The sequence below is a fragment of the Bos grunniens genome, chromosome 16 (genome assembly GCF_055505025.1).
Source record: "Bos grunniens cultivar Pamir isolate PY7600 chromosome 16, Bosgru_T2T1.0, whole genome shotgun sequence".
In the NCBI taxonomy this organism is placed as follows: Eukaryota; Metazoa; Chordata; class Mammalia; order Artiodactyla; family Bovidae; genus Bos; species Bos grunniens.
The window spans coordinates 72,044,385-72,052,870 of record NC_141180.1 but is presented as its reverse complement, the minus strand read 5'-3'; the positions used below and the strand labels follow the sequence as shown (position 1 = coordinate 72,052,870).

Below are 8,486 nucleotides of genomic sequence, written 5' to 3'. Positions count from 1 at the left end.
TCACTCTCCTCTTTCACCCTCATCAAGAGGCTCTATAGTTTCTCTTCAATTTCTGCCATTAGAGTGATATCATCTGAGGTTATTGATATTTCTCCTGGCGAACTTGATTCCAGCTTGAGATACACCCAGCCTGGCATTTCCCGTGATGTACTCTGTGTAAGTTAAATAAGCAAGGTAACAGTATACAGACTTGACATACTCCTTTCTCAATTTTGAACCAGTCTGTTTTTCCATGTCCAGTTCTAACTGTTGCTTTTTTTTTTTCTTTTCTTAAACATTTAATTCACATTATAGAGGGATTTATGTTTGCTTTTTTCCAATCATTAACAGTGGTTGAGGAGTACTGAATCCATCACTACTTTGATAACACAGTAGATTCCAGATTCATTTTTCCAGATACCAAGAGATCCCTCTAAATCAAATCAGCCTTTGTATATACTTATTTTTACTGAACACAGTAATGCCTGTTGGTATCTCTGAAGCATAATCACATCTTAGGTTGGTATTTCTCCAGGTAAAGAAGCTGTTTGGAATTGAATGCTCCCCTTCTTTTTTTGTCTTATAAATTGAAATGCATCTTCATTCCACATGTGTACTTCATTCAACATTCCACATTCAATCAAAGCAAGTGCAACCGGTACAGGTCCCCTTCCCAATCCTGCAACGCAGTGCGCTACAACACAGCAACCTTGTTCTTCAGGATATTTGGTTTTAGTAGGCTTAGCCAATGGAGAAGACAATGGCACTCCGCTCCAGTACTCTTGCCTGGAAAATCCCAGGAATGGGGGAGACTGGTGGGCTGCCGTCTATAGAGTCGCACAGAGTCGGACACGACTGAAGTGACTTAGCAGCAGCAGCAGACTTAGCCAATCATCTACTACCTGACTAGGGGGTGGTGCTCCACTGTCAAAAGGCCAATCTAGAACGTGAATTTCCTTCTTTTTCAATATGTAGCATCATAAACTCGAGCCAAAGTTGTCACTTCATACTTCCGAAGTTCCTCTGTAAACGAACTTGTTGAGGGTAGCAGTGGTAGGGTTGTGGGTTATCAGAAAACTCACGTTCTCATAGGAGATCTCCACAAGGGCTGGACGGTTCATTATGGCAAATAAAAAGTGTGACTGTGCGTGTGTGTGTGATGGTGAAAATGAAAAAAAGAAAAAAATCAATAAATCTTGAAATGTTTCATAGCAGAGAAGATTAAAAAGACCACTAAAATGTCTAAATCAGTTTTCTCTATTCAACTAGCTTATTCTTTCAGAAACTTCTCTCTTTAAGATAAGCAGATAAGCAGAACTATTTAGAATCCACTTGAATCCAAATTCAACTTGGGCCTCAATGTCTGCTGATGGATACCATGACTACCAAAAAAAAAAAATCCAACTACATACAACACTTAAGCAGCCTTTACTACATTTAGGCACTAGTGAGACACGTTAAAAGCATAGGTCGCTCTCCACTTTTGTTTACTTGATGCTTAATTTTACTGGAGTCATCAAAATAAATATGCTTGCAAAAAAAAAAAAAAAAATCCAACTATTTCTGAGATCAATCTGGGTGTCCAGAGCCTTCAAGGTGATAGTAATTATGGCACATAGACCCTCCAAGCTCACTTGTCAACGGAAACACCGTGCTGAGCCTGGCAGAAGTCTGCCCTCGCACTCAGAAGCGCCATAAATATGCAACCTATATTCCAACGAAAACGCTACCGAGCTGAGGCCTGGGCATTGAACTCTGGCGGCAGCGGAGTCCAGCCTCTGAGCCCGACACCCGGCTCGGCCCGGCAACGGCGCATGTCCAATCCCGGTCTAGATACTGCTGCTCCTCCTGCTGCTATGGCCGCCGCTGCCCTGTGGCGTCGCCTCTGCCCTGTGACCTACTGCCGCTGCTACCCATTGGACAACGGTTACCTGCATATAGGTTTCTCAAGAGACAGGTAATGGGATCTGGCATGCCCATATCTTTAAGAATTTTCCACAGTTCATTATGATCCACACAGTCAAAGGCTTTAGCATAGTCAATGAAGCAAAAGTAGATCTTGAGTTGTGTTTTGTTTTGTTTTTAATTCCCTTGCTTTCTCTATGATCCAACAAACATTGGCAATTTAATGTCTGGTTCCTCTGGCTTTTCTAAATTCTGCTGGTACTGGTGGAAGTTCTCTATTCATGGTCTGCTGAAGCCTAACATGAAGGATTTTGAGCATTTCTTTGTTAGCGTGTGAAATGAGTGCAATTGTGTGGTAGTTTGAACATTCTTTGGCATTGCCCTTCTTTGGGATTGGAATTCTTTGGGATTGGAACTGACCTTTTCCAGTCCTGCAGCCACTGCTGAGTTTTCCAAATTTGGTGACATATTGAGTGTAGCACTTTAAAAGCATCACCTTTTAGGATTTTAAAAAGCTCAGCTGGAATTCCCTTGCCTGCTTTGTCTACATTCATTATAAGTTTACTTTTATTTTATAAGCTGCAAATATTTGGAATCATACAGTATATAATCTCTTGTATTTGACTCTTAACTTGGCATACTGGTACGAAAATCATCCAGGTTATTACATGTGTTATTATTGCATTTCCTTTTGTTTCTGAGTGTTATTTCATAGTATGACTATCCTAGATTTTTTTAATTTATTCATGTTTTAATTGAAGGATAATTGCTTTACAGAATTTTGTTGTTTTCTGTCAAACCTCAACATGAATGAATCAGCCATACGTATACATATGTCCTCTCCTCCTGAACCTTCCCTCTCATCTCCCTCCCATCCCACCTCTCTAGGTTGATACAGAGCCCCTGTTTGAGTTTCCTGAGCCATACAGCAAATTCCCTTTGGCTATATATTTTACATATGGTAATGTAAGTTTCCACCTTACTCTCTGCATACATCTCACCCACTTCTCCCCTCTTCCCATGTCCATAATTCTGTTTTCTATGTCTGTTTCTCCATTGCTGTCCTGCAAATAAAGTCTTCGGTGCCATCTTTCAAGATTCCGTATATATAGGTGTTAATAGACTTAGTTCAGTCTGTATAATAGGCTCTAGGTTCATCAACCTCATTAGATCTGAATCAAATATGTTCCTTTTTATGGCTGAGTAATACTCCATTGTGTTTATATACTACAGCTGCTTTATCCATTCATCTGTGGATGGACGTCTAGGTTGCTTCAATGTTTTAACTACCGTAAATAATGCTGCGATGAACACTGGGGTACATATGTCTTTTTCCATTTTTTTTCCCTCAGGGTATATACCTACGAGTGAGATTGCTGGGTCATATGGTGGTTTAAGTTCAGTCTCTCTGTTGTGTCCAACTATTTGCGACCCTATGAATCGCAGTATGCCAGGCCTCCCTGTCCATCACCAACTTCCGGAGTTCACTCAGATTCACCTCCAACGAGTCAGTGATGCCATCAGCCATCTCATCCTCTGTAGTCCCCTTCTTCTTCTACCCCGAATCCCTCCCAGCATCAGAGTCTTCAATGAGTCAGCTCTTCGCATGAGGTGGCCAAAGTACTGGACTTTCAGCTTCAGCATCATTCCCTCCAAAGAAATCCCAGGGCTGATCTCCTTCAGAATGGACCAAGCAGAATGGACTGGTTGGATCTCTTTGCAGTCCAAGGGACTCTCAAAAGCCTTCTCCAACACCACAGTTCAAAAGCATCAATTCTTTGGTACTCAGCCTTCTTCACAGTCCAACTCTCACATCCATACATGACCACTGGAAAAACCATAGCCTTGATTAGACGGACCTTTGTTGGCAAAGTAATGTCTCTGTTTTTCAATATGCTATCAGCTTGGTCATAACTTTCATTCCAAGGAGTAAGTGTCTTTTAATTTCATGGCTGCAGTCACCATCTGCAGTGATTTTGGAGCCCAGAAAAATAAAGTCTGACACTGTTTCCACTGTTTCCCCATCTATTTCCCATGAAGTGATGGGACTGGATGCCATGATCTTCGTTTTCTGAATGTTGAGCTTTAAGGCAACTTTTTCACTCTCCACTTTCACTTTCATCAAGAGGCCTTTTAGTTCCTCTTCACTTTCGGCCGTAAAGGTGGTGTCATCTGCATATCTGAGGTTACTGATATTTCTCCTTGCAATCTTGATTCCACCTTGTGCTTCTTCCAGCTCAGCGGTTCTCATGATGTACTCTGCATATAAGTTAAATAAGCAGGGTGACAATATACAGCCTTGACGTACTCCTTTTCCTAATTGGAACCAGTCTGTTGTTCGATGTCCAGTTCTCACTGTTGCTTCCAGACCTGCATACAGATTTCTCAAGAGGCAGGTTAGGTGGCCTGGTATTCAGAAATCTTTCAGAATTGTCCACAGTTTATTGGGATCCACACAGTCAAAGGCTTTGGCATAGTCAATAAAGGATAAATAGATGTTTTTCCGGAACTCTCTTGCTTTTTCCATGATCCAGCGGATGTTGGCAATTTGATCTCTGGTTCCTCTGCCTTTTCTAAAACCAGCTTGAACATCAGGAAGTTCACGATTCACGTATTGCTGAAGCTTGTCTTGGAGAATTTTGAGCATTACTTTACTAGCATGTGAGATGAGTGCATTTGTGCAGTAGTTCGAGTACTCTTTGGCATTGCCTTTCTTTGGGATTGGAATGAAAACTGACCTTTTCCAGTCCTGTGGCCACTGATGAGTTCTCCAAATTTGCTGGCATATTGAGTGCAACACTTTCACAGCATCATCTTTTAGGATTTGAAAGAGCTCAACTGGAATTCCATCACCTTCCATCATCGTAGTGATGCTTTCTAAGGCCCACTTGACTTCACATTCCAGGATGTCTGGCTCTAGGTGAGTGATCACACCATCGTGATTATCTGGGTCGTGAAGATCTTTTTTGTACAGTTCTTTGTATTCTTGCCACCTCTTCTTATTCTGCTTCTGTTAGGTCCATACCATTTCTGTCCTTTATTGAGCCCATCTTTGCATGAAATGTTTACTTGGTAGCTCTAATTTTCCTGAAGAGATCTCTTGTCTTTCCCATTCTGTTGTTTTCCTCTATTTCTTTGCATTGATCGCTGAATATGGCTTTCTTATCTCTTCTTGCTATTCTTTGGAACTCTGCATTCAGATGCTTATATTTTTCCTTTTCTCCTTTGCTTTTCGCTTCTCTTCTTTTCAAAGCTATTTGTAAGGCCTCCCCAGACAGCCATTTTGCTTTTTTGCATTTCTTTTCCATGGGGATGGCCTTGATCCCTGTCTCCTGTACAATGTCACAAACCTCATTCCATAGTTCATCAGGCACTCTATCTATCAGATCTAGGCCATTGTATCTATTTCTCACTTCCACTGCATAATCATAAGGAATTTGATTTAGGTCATACCTGAATGGTCTAGTGGTTTTCCCTGCTTTCTTCAATTTCAGTCTGAATGTGGCAATAAGAAGTTCAGGATCTGAGCCACAGTCAGCTCCTGGTCTTGTTTTTGTTGACTGTATAGAGCTTCTTCATCTTTGGCTGCAAAGAATATTATCAATCTGATTTCAGTGTTGGCCGTCTGGTGATATCCATTTGTAGAGTCTTCCCTTGTGTTGTTGGAAGAGGGTGTTTACTATGACCAGTGCATTTTCTTGGCAAAACTCTATTAGTCTTTGCTCTGCTTCATTCTGTATTCCAAGGCCAAATTTGCCTCTTACTCCAGGTGTTTCTTGACTTCCTACTTTTGCATTCCAGTCCCCTATAATGAAAAGGACATCTTTTTTGGGTGTTAGGTCTAAAAGGTCTTGTAGGTCTTCATAGAACCATTCAGCTTCTTCAGCGTTACTGGTTAGGGCATAGACTTGGATTACTGTGATATTGAATGCTTTGCCTTGGAAACAAACATAGATCATTCTGTCGTTTTTGAGATTGCATCCAAGTACTGCATTTCAGACTCTTTTTTTGACCATTATGGCCACTCCATTTCTTCTGAGGGATTCCTGCCCACAGTAGTAGATATAATGGTCATCTGAGTTTAATTCATCCATTCCAGTCCATTTCAGTTCGCTGATCCCTAGAATGTTGACATTCATTCTTGCCATCTCTTGTTTGACCACTTCCAAGTTGCGTTGATTCATGGACCTGACATTCCAGGTTCCTATGCAATATTGCTTTTTACAGCATCGGACCTTGCTTCTATGACCAGTCACATCCACAGCTGTGTATTGTTTTTGCTTTGGCTCCATCCCTTCATTCTTTCTGGAGTTATTTTTCCACTGATCTCCAGTAGCATATTGGGCACCTACTTACCTGGGGAGTTGCTCTTTCAGTATCCTATCATTTTGCCTTTTCATACTGTTCATGGGGTTCTCAAGGCAAGAATACTGAAGTGGTTTGCCATTCCCTTCTCCAGTGGACCACATTCTGTCAAATCTCTCCGCCATGACCTGCCCGTCTTGGGTTGCCCCACTGGCATGGCTTAGTTTCATTGAGTTAGACAATGGTGTGGTCCTAGTGTGATTAGATTGTCTAGTTTTCTGTGAGTATGTTTTCAGTGCGTCTGCCCTCTGATGCCCTCCTGCAACACCTACCATCTTACTTGGGTTTCTCTTACCTTGGGTGTGGGGTATCTCCTCACTGCCACCCTTCCTGACCTTCAACATGGGATAGCTTCTCTAGGCCCTCCTGCGCCCATGCAGCCGCTGCTCCCTGGACGTGGGATTGGTGTTAAACCTGTATGGTGGTTTAATTCCTAGCTTTTTAAGGAAACTCCATACCATCTTCCATAGTAGCTGTATCAATTTACATTCCCCCCAACAATGCAAGAAGGTTCCCTTTTATCCACACCCTCTCCAGCATTTATTGTTTGTAGACATTTTGATGATGGCCATTCTAACCAGTGTGAGGTGATAATCTCATTGTAGTTTTGATTTGCATTCCTAGAATTTATTTGTCCATTTACCACTTATGGGTTTGTACGCTTGCTTCTAGATTTTGTATATTATCTGTCCACATATTTCTGTAGGCATGTTTTTATTTCCTTTGGGTAAATGGGTAGGAGTAAAATTGCTGGATCCTGTGATAAGCATCTGTTTACCTTTATGATACTGCCATACCGCTTTCCAAAGTGGTTGGGGCATCTAGCATTTGCATTGCTAATTTTCAAAATTTTCAATTGGCACATGCTCACCCACATTTGGTTCATTAGTTTTTAGCTGTTCTAGTTGGTATATACTGTTATTTTATTGTTGTTTAATTTGCATTTTTTCATGAATATTGATGTTGTGCTTATTAAATATATATATACACCCACACACACACATATATATATAATTTAGAAGTATATGTTCAAATAGTTAGACCATTTTTTCTTATTGGGTTGTTAATATTCTTATTATTGAGTTGCATGACTTTTGTATATATTCTGGATATAAACTCCTTTTCAGATAAGTTTTCAAAAAGTTTCTTCACATGCACTTGCCTTCTTGTCATCTTAATTTTCACATTGGGAGACATTATTATTTTACTTTACTTACTTCCCTTTTATCATTCTTTTGTAACTTATTATTTTTGCTATCTTTGAAAAATCTTTATCTAACTCAATATCACAAAAAATTTCTCCTTTATTATTAAAAAATGGGAAGTCCTTTATTGCTTACTTGCCTAGATTAGTGATCAAAGGTAAGACCTATTTAGCATGGGCACTTCATGCTACCTCTACCTATATGTAAATCCAATTCTTTACATTATGCTTATGGTGCATCTGCTTCAATTGCCCAGCCAATACCATGGTATTTATTCCACGAATATGGAAGAATGTTGATCAAGAATAGAGCCATGGGACTATAGCCCCAGTTGTAGATTCCAGGACTCAGGCTGCTCTGGCCCTGATGTGGACCCAGAATGAGAGCAAAATTTCAGAAAATGACAGCTCCAACTGCAAGCAGGCCAGCCCAAGAAGGAGTCTTAGAACTCAGAGTCAGATCCATGCTTGAGTACCATCTTCCTGTGTGGGTTAAAAAATCAGATGTTAGTCCTCCTCCATGGGTAGATAAAAGATGAATAAAAAGAGGAAGTTTTCCCAACCAGTTAGTTCTAATTCTCTGAGATGGAAGCCAAAGTGTTTTATCAGCCCCTACTTTATTAGCTTGTAGGCAAAATAGGGAAGGAGCTATTTATGGCACACATTATTCAGATTCACTGTGTGCTTATTTTTATTTCTTTTAAAAAATGTATTGTTTATTATTTGGATAGCCTGGTGGTGTTAGCTATGTACTGATGAACCACTAATTTTTCAGACCTATCAATTCACTTAGGTTATTTAAGATAACAGTATTCTCTCTTCACTTTTTTTATGTATAAGCTGAGGGAAACCTCAGCCAATTATACTTTGTACAAGGCAATGAGTGCCCTGCAGTTTCTACTAATACATTGGCAGCCTGTTTGTGTGTTTCAAAAGTGCCTGCAAGTCTCAACTGTTGTATTTTCCAGGACTAATATTATTAGCTTGCATTTCACCAAAATGTCAAAATCAAAAAGAAAAGCCAAGATATCTT

General features: G+C 40.3%; 1 pseudogene; it reads right to left on the bottom strand.

Annotated features, from left to right (window-relative positions):
• Positions 1-445: 445 nt before the first annotated feature.
• On the bottom strand, positions 446-1,114 carry LOC147356991 (protein tyrosine phosphatase type IVA 2-like; annotated as a pseudogene).
• Positions 1,115-8,486: the final 7,372 nt, after the last annotated feature.